Source organism: Aquarana catesbeiana, linkage group LG13 (assembly GCF_042186555.1).
Source record: "Aquarana catesbeiana isolate 2022-GZ linkage group LG13, ASM4218655v1, whole genome shotgun sequence".
In the NCBI taxonomy this organism is placed as follows: Eukaryota; Metazoa; Chordata; class Amphibia; order Anura; family Ranidae; genus Aquarana; species Aquarana catesbeiana.
Window position 1 is genome coordinate 73,439,376 of NC_133336.1, and position 18,649 is coordinate 73,458,024.

At 43.5% G+C, this 18,649-nt stretch overlaps 1 protein-coding gene across 2 annotated transcripts in view; it reads right to left on the reverse strand.

Annotated features, from left to right (window-relative positions):
• SNAP23 (synaptosome associated protein 23) overlaps window positions 1-18,649 on the reverse strand; it is a 95,449-nt gene that overhangs the window by 14,564 nt on the left and 62,236 nt on the right. The gene's annotated exons all lie outside the window — the stretch shown is intronic.

The window sequence follows — 18,649 nt, forward strand, 5'->3', positions numbered from 1 at the left end:
AGTCAGGGCTGCACAGTTTGTTTAATCTGCAAACATCCCTTACCTGCATAGGCAGTTTTTTCTGTAAAGGTGAACTATCCTTTTAATGTTAAGCTGTGTATACTCACATCTGTTTTACCAGCACATTCATTTGGATCAAGTAGGCTTCACGATTGGTCGGGAAGCTAGAGACAATACATTGAAGACTCTTACATTAATAGAATATGCTCAGAAACAGTCCATTCCATTATGTCTTCTCTCAATAGAGCCTGAAAAGGCATTTGACAGGGTGGGATGGTGTTTTCTGGAAGAAACCCTGAAACAGTGGGGAATAGGCCCTTAACTTCTACAGAAAATGATGGCCCTTTATCATAACCTGAAAGCCAGAGTACGTATTAAATGGAACTTTTTCAGATCTTTTGACGATTTTGAACAGAGCCTGACAAGGATGTCCCTTAACCCCTCTGTTATATGTACTAGTAATGGAACATTTGACTACAGCTATTTGTAACAATATAGATATTCAAGGGGTTAGGGTTAAAGAAAAAAAGAATACAAAATGTCAGTATATGCAGACGAACTGTTGTTGTATATTACAAATCCAGTGGTGACTATACCAAACCTTATTCAAGAATTTAACAATTTTGGGTTAGTAAGTAATTTCAAAGTTAATTATGATAAATCTAAAGCTTTAAATATTTTATTATCAAATAAAACTCAATATCTTTAAACGCATTTTTTCTTTTAAATGGCAAAGAGTTGCCAATATCTAGTTGCCAATATCCTCGAGATTTGACTAAACTTCAAGAATTAAATTATTCCCCAATTCGTACCGTAACAAGACTACTTCAAAAAGGTATAACAGAGCCGTTTTTTTCCTGGATTGGTAGGATCAATATAATAAAACAGAATATATTGCCAAACTTGTTATACATATTTCAAACAGTCCCAATATTCCCTCCAACTGCTCTCCTGAGTCAACTATGTAGAGCTGTGTGGAGATTAGTATGGTCACATAAAAGTCTCAACGAATTAGAAGAGATATCTTAATTAGGGCAGGACTGGACGGGGGGGGCTTGGCTCTTCCAGATTTTACAATATATTTATGCTCAGCATTGATGACCAGGATAGTGGACTGGTTCTATAATGCATATTGTAAGCAATGTGTGACATTGCAAGAAGATATCATTGCCATGAAACTTAAAGCACTACCATAGGTCACTTTTAATCATCAACCTATAATGAGGGACTTATCGTTTTTGGACTCCGACATTGAAAGTATGAGATTCACTGTTGAAAAAAAAAAAATCTTTTATCTACTCAGATTGAGGCTATGACACCCTTATTTTCTAATCCTGAATTTCCACCGGCGGTAGAGGCACCAGTTTTTCTAAAGTGGCATAGTCATGAGGATGTAGGACTTGTCCAGACCGTGGTGGGCGGCAAACTCCCCCACGCTGGATTCTTGAGGTCTGTAGTTTAGAACTAAATGGATGCAATATCAACTCCAAACATATTTATTCTCGGATACAAAACTCTCCATTAGACAGACCATTAATAGAATCTGAACGATTAATATTACATGAGCAGAGACCAACTAATGTTCTAATATCTATAAAGGTTTTCTTCCTAAAAATATTAAATGGGAGAATAAATTAGAGAGATGACAATTCCCATCTCAGATTGGGAAAAGTAATTTTATTTATTTTTTTTTTTTTAAAAACACACAAATTATCTCGAGCAGCCAGACATCAAGAAAAAAAAAAATTATAAAATTCTAGCTAGGTGGTATAGATGCCCGGTAGATATGCATAACATTAATGAGGATAATCAAGAGATATGTTGGAGAGGTCTTAATGCAAGAGGCACAATGTCACACATATGGTATTATTGTCCGCCAGAATCTACTATTCAACCGGACATATGTATCTCTGTGTTATCAATTATTCCCGGATCAATGAGATCCATAAAATAAAAAATAAAAAAAACCCACACGACATCTTACGATATATGCTTAAAGCAGCACCTACTGTTATAGCCCGCAACTGGCAGAAGATGGTGGGCTCGTCAGTGGCAGAATGGGTGTGCGAGATGCGATCCTTGGAACAAACGATATTGGCAGGAGAGCGCTTAACAGAACGAATCCCAAAGATGTGGCAACAGTGGCAGGAATGCCCCCCCTTTTCTTTTCTCCTAACCCCCCTCCCCCCTGGTATATTTGTTGGGTCTATTCGAAAAGTTTTGGTCTATATATGTGAAAAGGAAAATTTGGTACTATTTTTTTTAGGAAATGGATAATAAAATATGAGCGTTAACCGGTTCCTGCAGATTTACTGCGGCAGAATGGCTCCCCTGGGCGAATTCCCATATGGGTACGTCCTTCCCTTTAGCGGTCACCAGAGGGCGCGCACCCGCTGCACGGCAGGGGTGCCCGATGCGCTTGGCCGGCGTGCACAAGCGCCAGCACGGGGATTTGTGTGTGTAAACACACAAATCCCTGTGCTGTCAGGGAAGAGGTGGCATATCGTTTGTTCCTAAGTAGGAAAAAATATGATATGACATACGTCTCTTCCCCTAGTCAATCCTATCCCCATACAGTTAAAACACGCTGAAGGAACACACAATTAACCACTTGATCACTCCCTAGTGTTAACCCTTTCCCTGACCGTGACATTTACACAGTAATCAGTGCATTTTTATAGCACCGATCGCTGTATAAATGACAATGGTCCCAAAAAACCAAGTTAGACTTACCGGTAACTTGTTTTCCAGAAGTCTTTCAGGACAGCACCTGAGAGATAGCGACTCCACCCACCGGAAACAGGAAACACCTTCTTCCTCCAAACTTTAAAGGGAGGCGCCTCCCTACCATACCTCAGTTGTAGTAGAGAAGACCTCCGGCCCCGGCTGGAACACATAAACACATACGTTAGTCACAGCATAGTATATACAATACAATAGGGCGGGATGCTGCTGTCCTGAAAGACTTCTGGAAAACAAGTTACCGGTAAGTCTAACTTGGTTTTTCCCAAGGCGTCTTTCAGGACAGCACCTGAGAGGATAACAGAGACTTACCCCCTTAGGGCGGGACAACAGCTTGCAGGACCTTTCTGCCAAACGCCTGATCATTAGCAGATGTGAGGTCCAGCCTGTAATGTTTCACGAATGTGTGAAAACTTGACCAAGTTGCCGCCTTGCAGATTTGTTCAGGGGTGGCACCAGCTCTCTCTGCCCAAGTGGCCGCTAATGCTCTTGTTGAGTGTGCAGAAATTCCTGCAGGAGGAGACACGCCTGCATGCGAATAAGCCTCTGAAATGGCTAGCTTCAGCCACCTTGCTAAAGAGATTTTAGAAGCCTGGCAACCTTTCCTGTTGCCTGAAAATAACACAAACAGAGAATCTGAACGTCTAAAGAGCTTTGTCCTTTCCAGGTAACATAACAAAACTCTTCTAACATCCAACATGTGAAAACAAGTCTCCTTCTCCCCTACTGGGTTGGGGCAGAAGGTCGGAAGTACAATGTCCTGAACACGGTTTTGTACTGAAGCTACCTTTGGTAAGAATTTCTGATCTGTTCTAAGTATAACCCTATCTGGGAAGATAGATAAATAGGGTTCCTTAACTGATAAAGCATTAAGCTCACTGATCCTTCGTGCAGAGACCATGGCAATCAGAAACACAGACTTAAAAGTGAGATATCTAAGTGGCGCTTCTTCCAAAGGTTCAAAGGGACTCCTTGTTAGAGCCTGGAGGACTATCGACAGATCCCATTTGGGAAACAACCTAAGTGGTGCTGGTCTGGATCTCGTAAGGGATCTGAAAAATCTGGTTACCAATGGATCTGAGGCCACAGATCTTTCTAGGAACACTGCTAGCGCAGCCACCTGTACCTTCAAGGTACTAACTGCTAGTCCCTTGTCAGCACCAACCTGTAAAAATTCCAGAATGGTAACGAGACTCCCTGGGTCCTGGTCAGATGAATTACACCACGTATTGTAAACCTTCCAGACCTTGGAATAGATATTTCTAGTCACCCTTTTCCTACTGGATAATAGCGTAGAGATTAACCGGTTGGAAAAACCTTTGCTCCTTAAGAGCTGCTCTTCAGATACCAAGCAGTGAGCGCCAAAGTGGCTACCTCTGGGTGATTTACCGGTCCCTGAAATAGTAAATCGTGCCTGAGGGGCAGATGCCAATAAGGCCTGACCGCCATTTTCAGAACGGTTGAAAACCAAGCCCTTCTTGGCCAAAAGGGCGTGATTAGGACAACCGGTACCGTTTCCCTTTGAATTTTTCTTAATACTAAGGGAATTAACTGAAATGGGGGGAAAGCGTAGCAGAGATGGAATCTCCATGGATACGCCAAGGCATCTGTTCCTAGTGACCCGTCGTGATTGCTTAGGGAAAAAAATTGCGGAACCAAGGCATTCTCCCTTGAGGCGAACAGGTCCACCTCTGGCAGCCCCCACTTCTCGACAATCATGGCGAAAACCTCTGGGTTCAGCGACCATTCTGCTTCCCGAATGGGGTTTCTGCTCAGGAAATCCGCCACTCCGTTCAGGGATCCCTTTAGATGGACTGCTGATAACGACAGCAAGTGTCCTTCTGCCCAACGGAGAATGCTCATGGCTAGTACTTGCAGCGATTTGCTCCTTGTACCTCCCTGCCTGTTTATGTAAGCCACTGCCGTGGCATTGTCTGTTAGTATTTGAACATGCTGGGCCTGAAGCCCCTGAGCAAATGACCTCAGAGCCAAGTCGATCGCCTTGAGCTCTCTCCAGTTTGAGGACTTGGTCGCCTCTTTCCTGGACCAGTTTCCCTGAGTGAAACCTTTTTCTAGGTGGGCTCCCCAACCCCAGGAACTGGCATCGGTTGTCAGCCTTTTTTCGATTGGAAAGGCCCAGACCAACCCCTCCGATAGGATATCCTGCCTTTTCCACCACCATAGTGACCTCTTCACTTGGGTTGGAACTCTTACCTCTGAGTCCAGGGATTCTAAATTGTGATCCCAAGATCTCAGAAGAAAAGCCTGCAGATGTCTGAAGTGTAGTCTTGCCCACTGAACAGCTGGCATTGACGAAGTCAGAACCCCCAGGGCTGACATGACCAATCTTACCGTCAGCTGCTGGTTGGTCTGCAAAAAAGACACTGTATCCTGGATTTTTCCTTTCTTCTCTGAAGGAAGAAAAATTTTTTGGCTTACCGAATTTATTATATACCCTAGAAACCGAATCTCCTGAGATGGTTCCAGGGAAGATTTTTGGAGATTTAGGATCCAACCTAGAGACTCCAAATGGCTGCATGCTCTGCTTAAATTGCTCCTCAGCTCCTCTCTTGAGGGGGCGAAAAATAGCAGATCGTCTAAGTAAGGAATTACTGCGATTCCCTGAAGACGCAGCGGAGCTAGGGCCTCTGCCATTACTTTGGTAAAAATTCGGGGTGCGGATGATAGCCCGAAGGGTAGGGCTCTGAATTGCAGATGCTGAATTCTGCCTTCCAACCTTACCGCCAACCTGAGAAACCCCTGGGACTGGGATGAGATTGGAATATGCAGGTATGCATCTTTTAAATCCACTGACGCCATGAAACAACCTGGAGTCAGAATATTTCTGGCGGTGAAAATTGAGTCCATCCTGAACCTTCTGTATTTGATGGCTCTGTTTAGTGGCTTTAAATTTAGAATTAAACGAAATCTTCCTGTTGGTTTTTTTACCAGGAAGACATGTGAATAGAAGCCCTCGTGCCATTCCTCTGGTGGCACCGGGATTACTACACCCTGTTGCATTAGTTCCTCCAGAGAGGATTTCATGGCCAGGGCCCTCATTGGATCTCGAGGAGCATTTGTTACCAGAAACCTTCTTGGGGGGCTTCTGGCGAACTCGAGAGTATAACCCTGCGAGAGAGTGGTCAGAATAAACTGATTTGTAGTTATCACTGACCACTGCGGAAGAAACTCTCGTAATCTTCCGCCGACCCGCAGAGATGAGTCATTGTGAGTTTTCGGCCTGTGAAGGAGGACGGAAGAGAATTCCACCTTTGCCCTTCGCCTTTTGCGCAGACCAATTTTTCCTCCTGCCCTGAAACTTACTTTCCTGCTGTTGCTGCTGAGTTTTTTGAGGTCGAAAAAGACGTTTTGGGGTCTGCTTTTTCTTTTTGACCGGAAAGGACTTCTTCTTATCGGCAGTTCTGTCTAGGATATTATCTAGATCTGGGCCAAAAAGAAGGTCACCTGAAAAGGGGATACCACAAAGTTTACTCTTTGAAGCTGTATCACCTGGCCAGGTTTTTAGCCATAAAGCTCTTCTCGCAGCATTTGCTAAAGCTGCAGACCTAGCTGACATCTTGATAGCTTCAGCCGAAGCATCAGCAATATAAGCAACCGCAGAAATCAGGGTAGGAAAGGAATCTAAGATCTCCTGCTTGGGGGAATCTGCCACTATATGAGATCTAAGTTGGTTCACCCAGTATTCCAGATTCCTGGCTACACAGGTTGTGGCCATTGCTGGTTTTAAATTGCTCATGATTGATTGCCATGATCTTTTGAGCAAAAGATCCATGCGTTTGTCCATTGGATCCCTTAGAACACCCATGTCTTCAAAAGACAGGTCTGTGGACCTTGAGACCTGTGAAAAGGCCGCATCCAACCTGGGCACCTTATTCCACACCGCAGAAGGGTCCTCCTCAAAAGGGAAGCGCCTTTTGTGGGCTCTGGAAAAAAAGGGCTTTTTCTCTGGATCTTGCCATTCTTTAGTAATGGCGTCAGAAATGACCGAATGAACTGGAAATGTTCGCCCCTTAGGCTCATTTAACCCTGCATACATGCGGTCATGAAGAGATAACTCCTTCTTTTCCTCACTTAAGCCAAGTGTAACATGGATAGCCTTAAGGAGTCCGTCTACCTCCTCTAGGGAAAGCTTAAATTTGGAAGGAGCCACCTCCGCTTCCTCACCCTCCTCCTCCGAATCCTTAACGGAAGGAGTAGGGGACTGCTCTTCCCTGATAGGGGGGCCTTCAGGTAAAACTTCTACCATGGGGAAAGAAATAGAACCCTGGGAAGCCTCAGAAGTGGATGGCTGACTAGCAGCTGGATTAACTAAAGAGTCACGAAAAGTCTGAATCGTGGCGTATAGTTCCTTCTTTACAGAGGCAACCAGATCATCACAAACCGAAGCTGATTCCTCCTTAACTAAAGAAGTGATGCATGTACTGCATAAGACTTTTTTCCAATTTTCTCCCATTTTGGCCCTGCAAGAAGGAAATCTCTTTTTTGGGTCAGAGCTTTTAGCCTGTGAGAGAAAAAACAAAAAAGGGAAAAAAACCAGGGGACCTTTTAGTGAGACCCGGTCTCAGCTACACAAGAATCACCCACAGGTGCACTAAGAAGAAACCAGTCAGCCTCCAGTGCCCAGACAGGCCCCTTGCCACTAGGGGGTAAGAAAAAAGAAAATAGACCAAACCCAGGAAAAGGAAGAAAGGCAGACTTAAACTGCTGCTCCTACCTGAGCTTTACTGGCGCCTGTGCCTGTCCCCACCGCTGCAGACGCTGAGTCCTCCATCTCTGGTGTGCAGCTCTCCACCTGTGGCTTCATATGCCGCTTCCGGACTCCCATAGTGCATCTGCACCGGACCGGAAGCGGAAGTAGGCGCCAGTTCCTGTCCTCCCTCCTCCCCTCTCGCATCCACGCCGGAAATGACGCTTCTGCTGACCCAGTGACCCGCCTTGTCACTTCCGCCGCGCCTGCCGGCCAAAAAAAACATGGCGGCGGCGCACGCGCACCGCCGCTCCTATGACCGCGCGGATCACCGGGTCTACGGCTCTCCCCGAGCACCAGGAGGGGAAGAGGAGCCCGATTGCTACCGCTGCCAAGGCTTGGGTAGGCCGGGAGGACAGCGGGTCTCCAAAAAGGAGGAAAAAATGAAAAAGAAGCCCTGTCTCCCAGGCATCTGAGAGACCTTGACTCCCCTTCAAAAAGATGTTCCCTCCGGGCCGGAGGAAACACAAAAACTGAGGTATGGTAGGGAGGCGCCTCCCTTTAAAGTTTGGAGGAAGAAGGTGTTTCCTGTTTCCGGTGGGTGGAGTCGCTATCTCTCAGGTGCTGTCCTGAAAGACGCCTTGGGAAAAAAGTGTTCTCTCTGTCCGTTGCAATGTCGCAGTACCGCTAAAAATCGCAGATCACTGCCATTGCTAGTAAAAAAAAAAAAAATTAAAAAAAAAAAAAAAAAAGCCATAAATCTTCCCCATAGTTTGTAGACACTAACTTTTGCCCAAACCAATGTTGTCCGTTTTCATCCGATCTCTCCATAGGCAGCAGCGGCGCCTGACAAGCTCCTCTCCGCTCAGTGAGCAGAGAGGGACCTGTCATCCGCCGGCTCAGCGGAGATCAACGGACTGATCTCCCACTGAGCCGGCGGACCGAGGCGGGCTCCGTGGAAACGGAGTCCGCCTCGTGTGAATGAGGGCTTAATGCAAGAGGTGAGATTCCATAATGCTGTAGATACATAGTTTATTGTCATTGTTTCTAAAGTGCAGCAGAATTGGACTAATTAAAGAGCATCCATGTGCAAAATGTAATATCCCCACATTGTATTTTAATTCTTTCCAGACTACAACTAATAATAATCTTAACTAGCAATTTTAAACTTAAATTGTGACGATCCCCACACATTTACTTCCTTTAAATTCTGTGAAAAATTCACTATGCCCTGTGAGTAGGCAGCCGGGCAACTAGCATTTTTCAGGAGAAGGTCAGACTCCATCTTTCAGTCATTTCAGGTTTCTTTAACAAGCTCAGTCTTTAAATTCCTAACTTCTCTGAACACAAAGTCAACAAAGCTGGCTATATAGTGAGCACCCCCCTGCCTGATCCAGGCAGAAAATCATCACTCCACTGTGTTATACTGCTTTAGGCCGGGTTCACACTGGTGCGACATGACAGCCGCCCTACTTTGGATCCGACTTTGCTCTGCGACTTGAAGCCGACATATGTCCGACTTTCAACAAACAGGGATCTGACTTGAGGGGTATAAATCTTGAGGGGGAACTCCACACCAAATTTTAACTAAAAACCCGGCATGGATTCCCCCTCCAAGAGCATACCAGGCCCTTAGGTCTGGTATGGATTTTAAGGGGAACCCCCTACGCCGAAAAAAACGGCGTGGGGGTCCCCCCAAAATCAATACCAGACCCTTATCCGGCCACGCAGCCCGGCCAGTCAGGAAAAGGGGTGGGGACGAGCGAGCGCCCCCCCCCCTCCTGAACCGTACCAGGCCGCATGCCCTCAACATGGGGGATGGGTGCTTTGGGGGAGGGGGGCCCTGCGCCCCACCCCAAAGCACCTTGTCCCCATGTTGATGAGGACAAGGGCCCCTTCCCGACAACCCTGGCTGCTGGTTGTCGGGGTCTGCGGGCGGAGGGCTTATCGGAATCCATTAGCCCCCTTTAATAATGGGGCCCCCAGATCCCGGCCCCTCAACCTACGTGAATGAGTATGGGGTACATCGTATCCCTACCCATTCACCTGGGGGAAAAAAAGTGTCAAAAAAAAAAAACCACACAAGACAGGTTTTTAAAGCAATTTATTAGGCAGCTCTGGGGGTCTCTTCTGACTTCTCTGCTCTCTCCGGCCTTTTCTCCCGGTCTCCGGTTCTTCTCCCGCTCTCCAGTGTCTTCTGCCGGGCTCCTCCGCTATCTTCTGCTCTTTTGCTAGCACTGGCCCGGTCTTCTCCGGCGTCTTCTTCCGATGTTGAACCGAAACTCTCTCCCGATGTAATGCCGTGTGCAACGACTTATATAGGCATGGGGCGTGGTCACAGGTGATGTCATCCAGTGACTCTGCCCCTTATGACATCTCCGCCCAGGGCACGATGGGGCGGTGACATCATAAGGGAGGGGTCACCGGATGACATCACCCGGTGACCACGTACCCATGTCTATATAAGTCATTGCGCACACGGCATTACAGCGGGAGAGAGCCTCGAGTCAACATCGGCCCGGGGGAGAAGGCGGCGACGGAGAAGACCGGGCCAACGCTAGCAAAAGAGTGGTCCAAAAGAGCAGAAGATAGCGGAGAAGCCCGGCAGAAGATACCGGAGAGTGGGAGAAGAGGCCGGAGAGCACGGAGAAGTCGGAAGAGACCCCCCCCAAGTCAGAAGAGACCCCCGGAGCTGCCTAATAAAATTACCGGTCTAGTGTGGTTTTTTTATTGACACTTTTTCCCCCCAGGTGAATGGGTAGGGGTACGATGTACACCATACTCATTCACATAGGACTGGGGGCCCCTTTATTTAAGGGGGCTCCCAGATTCCGATAAGCCCCCCGCAGACCCCGACAACCAACGGCCAGGGTTGTCGGGAAGAGGCCCTTGTCTTAATCAACATGGGGACAAGGTGCTTTGGGGTGGGGGGCCGCAGTGCGCCCCCCTGCCCCAAAGCACCCACCCCCCCATGTTGAGGGCATGCGGCCTGGTACGGTTCAGGAGGGGGGGGCGCTCGCTCGTCCCCACCCCCTTTCCTGACCGGGCTGTGTGCTTGGATAAGGGTCTGGTATGGATTTTGGGGGGATTCCCATGCCGTTTTTTCGGCGTAGGGGGTTCCCCTTAAAATCCATATCAGACCGAAGGGCCTGGTATGCTCTTGGAGAGGGATCCCATGCAGGTTTTTTATTTAAAATTTGGCGTGGGAGTTCCCCTTCAAGATCATCAGAGCACAAGTCGCATGTCAAAGTCGGATCATACAAGACGGTGATCCGACTTCAATGATAGTCAATGGGCTTAAGTAGGATCAAAGTCGGACCAAAGTAGTACAGGGAGCATTTTCGAACCGACTTGTGTCGGACCAGTTAAGACGGCTCCCATAGGGAAATATTGATTTTCACACGTCATGCGACATGACCTCCCAATGTCGGAGCGTTTGTCGCACCAGTGTGAACCCGGCCTTAGGGTGACATTCCCATGACACTGCCCCGCCTCCTGTCTGGATATACACTATGTTTAGATGGGACTTTTCAGGCATTCTGCGCACGCACACACACACACACACACACGTAAATCTATAAAATGGTATTTTTTTTTAGAAACATGTTAAAATAACAGATAAAAACAAACAATATAAGGCCATGATAATGATCAGAGCATGTTAAGTGCAATTCTCCTCACTACCGCGTTTTGAATAGAATATATCTTCCTCAGGGGAACAAGGATAGACCAAAGCCATCATGGTACAGATTTGGCCAATATCATTGCTTTGCTAAAAAGCCACCCAGCAACCTCCCCAGGTAAACTCCTCTCTCCCTCAGCAGGACCCAAGGCACCACTTCTATGTGCATATGGGTATTGCTTGGGACAAGACTTCCCAACCCACACTTCAAATAATGGCCAAATCCCAAAGAGCCCAGTGAATGGATGGGACAATCAACAGGAAAGAAAATACTTAGAGCACCATCCAGCCAGAAGTCCAAAATGGTTATTGTTGATCCTTCCTGGATGTTAATGAACCCAACCCCCTGCTTCCTAAATCCTGTCCATTTTAATATTTCCTCCTCCTACCTACCGCCTTACAGAGCACACACACCTACCAGAAGCCTAACATGAACTTTGCTGGCACAGAGCAACATAGATTTTACACTGTTCTTTGATTCTGCAGAAGAGGAGGGCAGAAAATATACAGCACATTAAAACACAGATATCATGCAAGGACAGACAGGTGGAGATTCCAAGAGCACAGTAACAACACACATACAATGTTCAGGCACTAGAGCAGGGGTCCCCAACCAGTGGCTCTCTTGATGATGTTGCAGATAGCATGTCTGTTGAAAATACATTGTTTGTACTCCCCCCCCCCCCCCTTCAAGTTAACCCCTTCACGTCTAAGTGTAAAATAAAGGTTAATGCCCAAGCAGTTTTGCAACCTTGACATGTGTTAGTAAAATCATACATTTCAAACAATTTTGTGCATCCAGGTGGATTATAGCATGTTTTTTTTTTCATTGGGCTTTCATTTTATGGAAAATGGTAACATATCCCTTTTTTTTTTTTTACTATCAAATAACTGGCCCAAAAAGTCAAAAAACTTTTTTTCAATTTATATATATATATATATATATATATATATATATATATATATATATATATATATATATATATATATATATATATATATATCTCTCTCTATCTATATATATATATATATATATATATATTTCTTGCTACTACCACAACCTACCACCAAAGAACCACCCACAATAAATATTTTCCTGCTCCTGACGATTGCAGCGATAACACATGTGTATTACGTTAGTTGTTGTTTGTACCCGTAGTACAGCCCAGAAACAATAGTGTGCATTTTGCTTTTTTTTTTTATCCTACCTAAAACACACTGACACCAATATGAATTAAAAAAAAAAAAAAAAAAACCTGCCCAGAATATACTGACCATGACCCAAATCAAACTTTGATCTAGCTATTTTTTCTTTATTTAAAAAAAAAAAAAAATTGTATCATTCTTTCTCCCTGCAAGGATAGAAAGATACAATGTATCTCTCTCCTCCATTCAGAGGAAAAGAAAAAAAAAACACAGGGGCGGGCTTCACAGTGACTGATCACTGTGCTAGCCAATCAAAGGCTATCACAGCACTCAGGGGACTCAGAACCAGGAGTTCTGGGTCCCGTTCATTAGTATGAGATCCGGGGCAACGCCGGTCTCTGTGCTGGGAGCTCATTGTGCAGCACACTCCCAGCACAAAGGCAGATATGTATATATGTGGCCCCATGGAAAAAAGTCCAGTCCAGTGAGGCTGCATATATGCGTACTGTCAGTGGGAAAGGTTTAAAGCTGCAGTCACATAACTTATCTATAAAAAGTATGTCCCATTTCCTGCAGGCTGATGGTTCCTGAGGAAATCTAAGTTCCAGTTATGCCAGGTCCTCGTCATAATGCTAAACATCTGGTGCTGCTGAGGTTAACAGCTTTGGGTCCAACACTGCAGTAGATTGAAGGTCCTGACTGGGGAAAGATACTTTTTGCCCTCTCCTTCATTGAAAAAAGTCCTTGCCATCAATTTTTCAGAATGTAACACAATGTGAATAGGGGAAACATTCCCGTCATTCATCAGTCTCCCCTCATTCACAAAAGTTGACATACTGAGGCTGTTTGGGCGGCACACATCCCCAAGGACCATCTGCTGCACTACCTAGAACTTTTATTATCAGTTTGTCAGAGAATGCTTGCTCAGTGCAAGATGACAAACACTATAAATTAGGGGAAAAGTAAGACAATGCAGCAAGATGAGTAACCATCAATGGACAACCAAAACGTGCATAGGTATAAATACATTTTTTTTTTTTTTAAACACACACACACACACACACACACACACACACACACCTTAAGGCTTTATGACCACTTTAAAGCTGGCAGCCATAGAAAAATACAAATACACTGGTAGGTGCAGAGAGGGTCTAACAATCTGCAAACAAGTTTATTTAGCCAAGTGCAAATGTCTGTGTGAATAAAGAATAGGAAATGTGGACACCTTCCAGGATTGGAAGGGATAGCGATAAAGTTTTAAAACTTGTCCAAAAATTCTTCCTGCAAACATCATCTCGTATTGATAGACTCTGGCCCTGTGTCTGCCCTACCAAGTTTTTGTCAAATGAGAGATGTGAAAATTGTAGAAAAGTATTCCTAAACCTTACAGGATTATTTTCAATTGGGCTTTAAGATGCATTTTCTCCTAACACCTTCTAATGTGGGTTTATGGCAGTCTATGCATGAATAGCTATAGGACTACATAGAGAACAGTTCTCTGCAGTCCATCCATAGCGATCTCTCACTAAGCTTCACTAATCTATAACAGCATTGAAGAGAAAAATCTTGAGAAATCAGAGCTAAAAAAAAACAAAACAAAGAAAAACAAAAAAACAAACACATACATGTTGATGAGTAGATCGATTTGAAAACCAAGTGGAATAGCGAACTTTTGATTTTCATATGCATATGGATTTTTATCTCAACTGCCTAGATTGCATAATTTACTAGATTGCACTGATCTATATGCACTACCCAGAAGGCTTAAAGTAGAACTAAAAAGGCAAAACTTTTTTTTTCTTTCTATAGATTAAATGAGGGTTATAACCCCTGTCCAATTTTTTTTCTTGCATCTGTGTCCCATTGTGGAGATTTCCCTTCACTTTCTGTCCCATAGCTAAAACAGGAAGCAGGAGAAAATCCCTGCAAATTAAGGAAATTGCTTGGGGATCCCCAGAACTAGTGTCTCCATTGGATGATTTCCCCTCTATTACTTTTCTTGGGAAAACCCAAAATGTGGCATTTTATTTTACTTTAAGTGATGATGGTAAACAGGACAAATAGTGAGAGAGTGAATGTACTTAAAGTGGAGTTCCACCCACTTTTACAACTCTTCAGCATCCCTCACTAAACTGTGCACTACAAACGAATTGGATATTTTTACATTTTTTTTCTCAGCACCTACTGTATATCTGCTGTATTCATTTTTCATTTCCTCCTCTCCCTAGCCGTGGCTCATCGCATCATTTCCTGTTTGCAATGCCTTCTGGGAAGGGGCGGCAACTTCCTCTGACACTGCCATTGCTACGGAAACCTGACCTGAAACCGATTACACTGCTTGTGCTGCACTGAGCATGTGCGAGATCTGCAAGGATGAGATCCAGGAAGAAATACAGTCTGGCTTCAGATGCCCACACTTAAGATGGCTACGGCCTGCTGTAAGTTTATAAAATAACAAGCTACTGCTATAAACGAACAAAACAGACCTTAGTTTACAGACTAACTTTACTAGAATACATTAAAGGGGTTGTAAAGGTAAAAATTTTTTCACCTTAATGCATTCTATGCATTAAGGTGAAAAAACTTTTGACAATACCGCCGCCCCCAGCCCCCCCGTTTTAATTACCTGACGCCTCGAATCTTTGCTGCTCGTTCTCGTCATCTTCATTGCAGCTCAAAAAAAATCTTACCTTTACAACCCCTTTAAGCTTGTGTATTATATGGGTATTTTTATTTTTTTTTTTATATTTAATGTATAATTTTGGCCGGAACACCACTTTAATGGGGGCACAGACAGCAAAAAAAAAACCTGACAAGCGTGCTAAACCCTCTCCACTCTATCCAAGACTTAAAAAAAAAAAGTTTTGCCTTTAGTTATACTTTAAAAGTAATAAATCTGTGATTCACTTGACTAATGGCTATAAAGCTCTGGTGCCCAACCTGCAGCCCAAGCAGTCTGTAGTGGATTAGGGTAAAAGCATTGATCTCTATTAGCCTCATGTAAACTTGTTCCCAGTTTCATATGGTCTTCTTTAACCTATCCCCAGACAAAATAAAAAGTAGGATGTCCACACTCTCTAACCCTTGTTTCCTCTCTTGGGTCCGCAGTTTTGACCGTCCTCTCAAGCATTGCATATACTGAACATTATGTGCAGCCTTTTGGCGATGTCAGGGGCCACATTTGAGGTCCCTTCAGTTCATAAGTTGACAACCAGTGCCATAGAGGAACTATGAGTTATATTGCAGCAGATTAACTATGGTGTGTAAGCAAAACAAAAAAAAGAGAGAAAGGGTAACCGCTATCCAAGTGTTGCATTTAATCAATATAATGAAAAAACAAATATGCACTTCCATGTAAGATGTATTAAACAGCATATCTATAGGTATCCAGCAGGTGGCAGCCTTCCAGGTGATAATGTCAACCAAAGTAACACCAGGAAGAATCAACATAAGCAGCAGACTGTGTGTGTATACCATATGGATGATAACCAGATAACCGTGAGGACGTCATATGTGCCCTAAGTGGGTGTGACTAGGCGTCAAAATGCGGGGCACGCCTTTGCAAGCCAGCTGATCCACGAAAAAGGTCTCGTTTATAAAAAGGTACATTACAGACCCGCACAAATTACCACAGGACTACAGAAAAATGGCCGCTGTGCCACTGCATAGTTTGCTGGTGGGAGCCTCCCCAGATTCTGCTTAGAAAAGAGACTGCTGACGTTGCCATAATGTGAACTTCATGCCACAGTGTTTTTATATGGACTGCTGCGAGGTTCGAATACTCTTTTTAGGTCATCTGTCATTTTGTGGTAATTGTAATTTTTTTGCTGTCACACCAGTGCCCCCTATTTTGCACCTGGATATGCTTTAGGGTGTTGGTGCACTTTGTGACTTTTTATTAACTATGAGGTATGGGTTTTTAATTTAGATTCACAATTCTGAAATATGCATGTACAGCATTTCACAATTATAATAAAAAAAAAAAAAAAAAATACAAATTTTCAATAGATTTTTGTCCTGAAAATAGGGATAAAAATATACAAAGACACTATACATTCCCTTTAAAGTCACTAAAGGCTAGCTTTCCTGTTAATGGCTTTCACACATTAAAAAGGTTGGGGACCTCTGACCTAGAGAGTAAGCATGCAGGCCAGCTTTTCAAAGGTAGGTAATCTCAGAGTACAACATTTTAACACCAACCTGAGCAGGTACTTCAGCCTCCTAAGAAACCTTCAGGTTAGTAAGCAGAATGGAGAGAAGAGAAAAGAAATGTCTAGTAAAACAAGCATGCCAAATGATCTTAGTAAGCACTGCAACCTTATATTATATTAACTGTTAGCAAGCTTTTTTTTTTTTTTTTATTTATTTATTTATTTTAAATAAAGAACTTCGTATCAGACAATTCTGTTTAACTGTATTGTTTATTTAACACAACATCAAGTGAATAAACAGATTGAAACCAAACTATGTCCTCAGGCTTAAGGGTACGCTGCACACCCGGTGCTCATAGCCATGATCACATGCTCACCTTATCCACATACAGTGCAGTGTAAATAGCGCTGCATTGTATGTGATGACAGCAAGGGACCACCCACAGCAGCAGGAAGAAGTTCTGAAGCCAGACGGAGTGGGGAGTAAGACAAGTAATCCAGCCCCCCCTTTGCCCCTAGAAATAACAAGCATTTAACCCCTGCAGTGCATAGGACACTGACAAAAAAATTGGAGGCTTGCTGAGAGTGGGAGTGGGAGGGGTTATGTAAGGGCTGCCCTTACAGCTCTGTTTGCTAGTGTCCAATCACTTAAAAAGGTAGCTACATAACCCACCTGTCCAACACGAAGATCCTGTATCGTGTAATGTACGATTAAGAAATTCTAATATTTTTGATTAGTGCACTGCTAAATTTTTAATGCAATAGATTAAGTAAGGGTCCATGCATAGTAGGCGGCTGAAAAAATGCAAGAACCTCTGGAAGAAAGCAACATCAAATGTTCATAGTGGCTATTGGTATTGCACAGTCTGAGCATTTATGGGCATTTGTTTTTATAAGTATTTTTTCTAAAACATTTACCACTATTCACAGAACATGAACAATTAGGACTCTGCAACTTAGATTTCTAAAATTCTTGCAAAGTACATAACTGTAAAAAGTATTGTAAAGTAAAAACGGGGTAAGTGGGCCAAGTCAACCATAAGTTATCATATTCTCTACTCCTTTTGCCATCTACACACATGTAGTCTGGTCCAATACAAACAAAGACACATATTCATTGTACAACATGTAAAAGGGCTGCACAAATTGTCAGCATTATGTAAATGCCTGTGATATATATATATATATATATATATTTTATCTATATCTATCTCCATTTATAGATCTATAAATCTATCACTCAACAGCAAACCATACATATGAAAATGTCATATTAAGGCCTTCTTCACATGGGCTCGAGCCTGTATAAAAACAATGTGACCACCATGCTATTGTGAACATTTCTGCAAGCTGAAGCATCATTCAGCTGCAGTTTGGCAATGTTAGAGGCTTTCAACAAACTTTAGTTATGAAGTTTACTGAAGCCTGCCAGCAGCTTGTTTAAAGCAACATTTACACTTGCGATGCAATGTGATGATTAATCTTGCACTCGGCGATTAGCACTTTTGTTATTATGAATTTCACTAGATTTGTAACTTTTAGATGATCACAGTTTAAAAAAGGGACAGCACATCTGTCCATATGGTGTAGCCTAAGGATGGTAAATCGGAAGTAAAGGTGTACCATACATACCGCGATATGCTGAATGATTCTATCATTAGGAGAGTGTGGTTTTTATGTTAATACGTTTTAGTCAACACACTGGAGGCCACTTTTTCCCCCTAACATGCCACTGGAGCGAGAGATTATGCCAGTTCAAATATGAAACTACCTTAACCACTTCCCATCCAGGCCAATGCTGACATTTCTATCCTACATGTAAAATTCATAATTTTTTTGCTAGAAAATTACAAAGAACCCCCAAACATTATGTATGTTTTTTAAGCAAAGACCCTAGAGAATACAATGGCGGTCGTTGCAACTTTATTTCACACGGTATTTGCGCAGCAATTTTTCGAACACTTTTTTTTGAAAAAGAGAGTTTCATGCTAAAAAAAAAAACAAAAAAAAACAAAAAAACAAAACAAACATTAAAACACGTTAGCCCAATTTTTTTGCATAATGTGAAAAATGAAGTTACGCCGAGTAAAATCCATACCCAACATGTCATGCTTAAAAATTGCACGCGCTCGTGGAATGGCGCCAAACTTCAGTACTTAAAAATCCCCATAGGCGGCGCGTTAAATTTTTTTTACTGGTTACATGTTTTGAGTTACA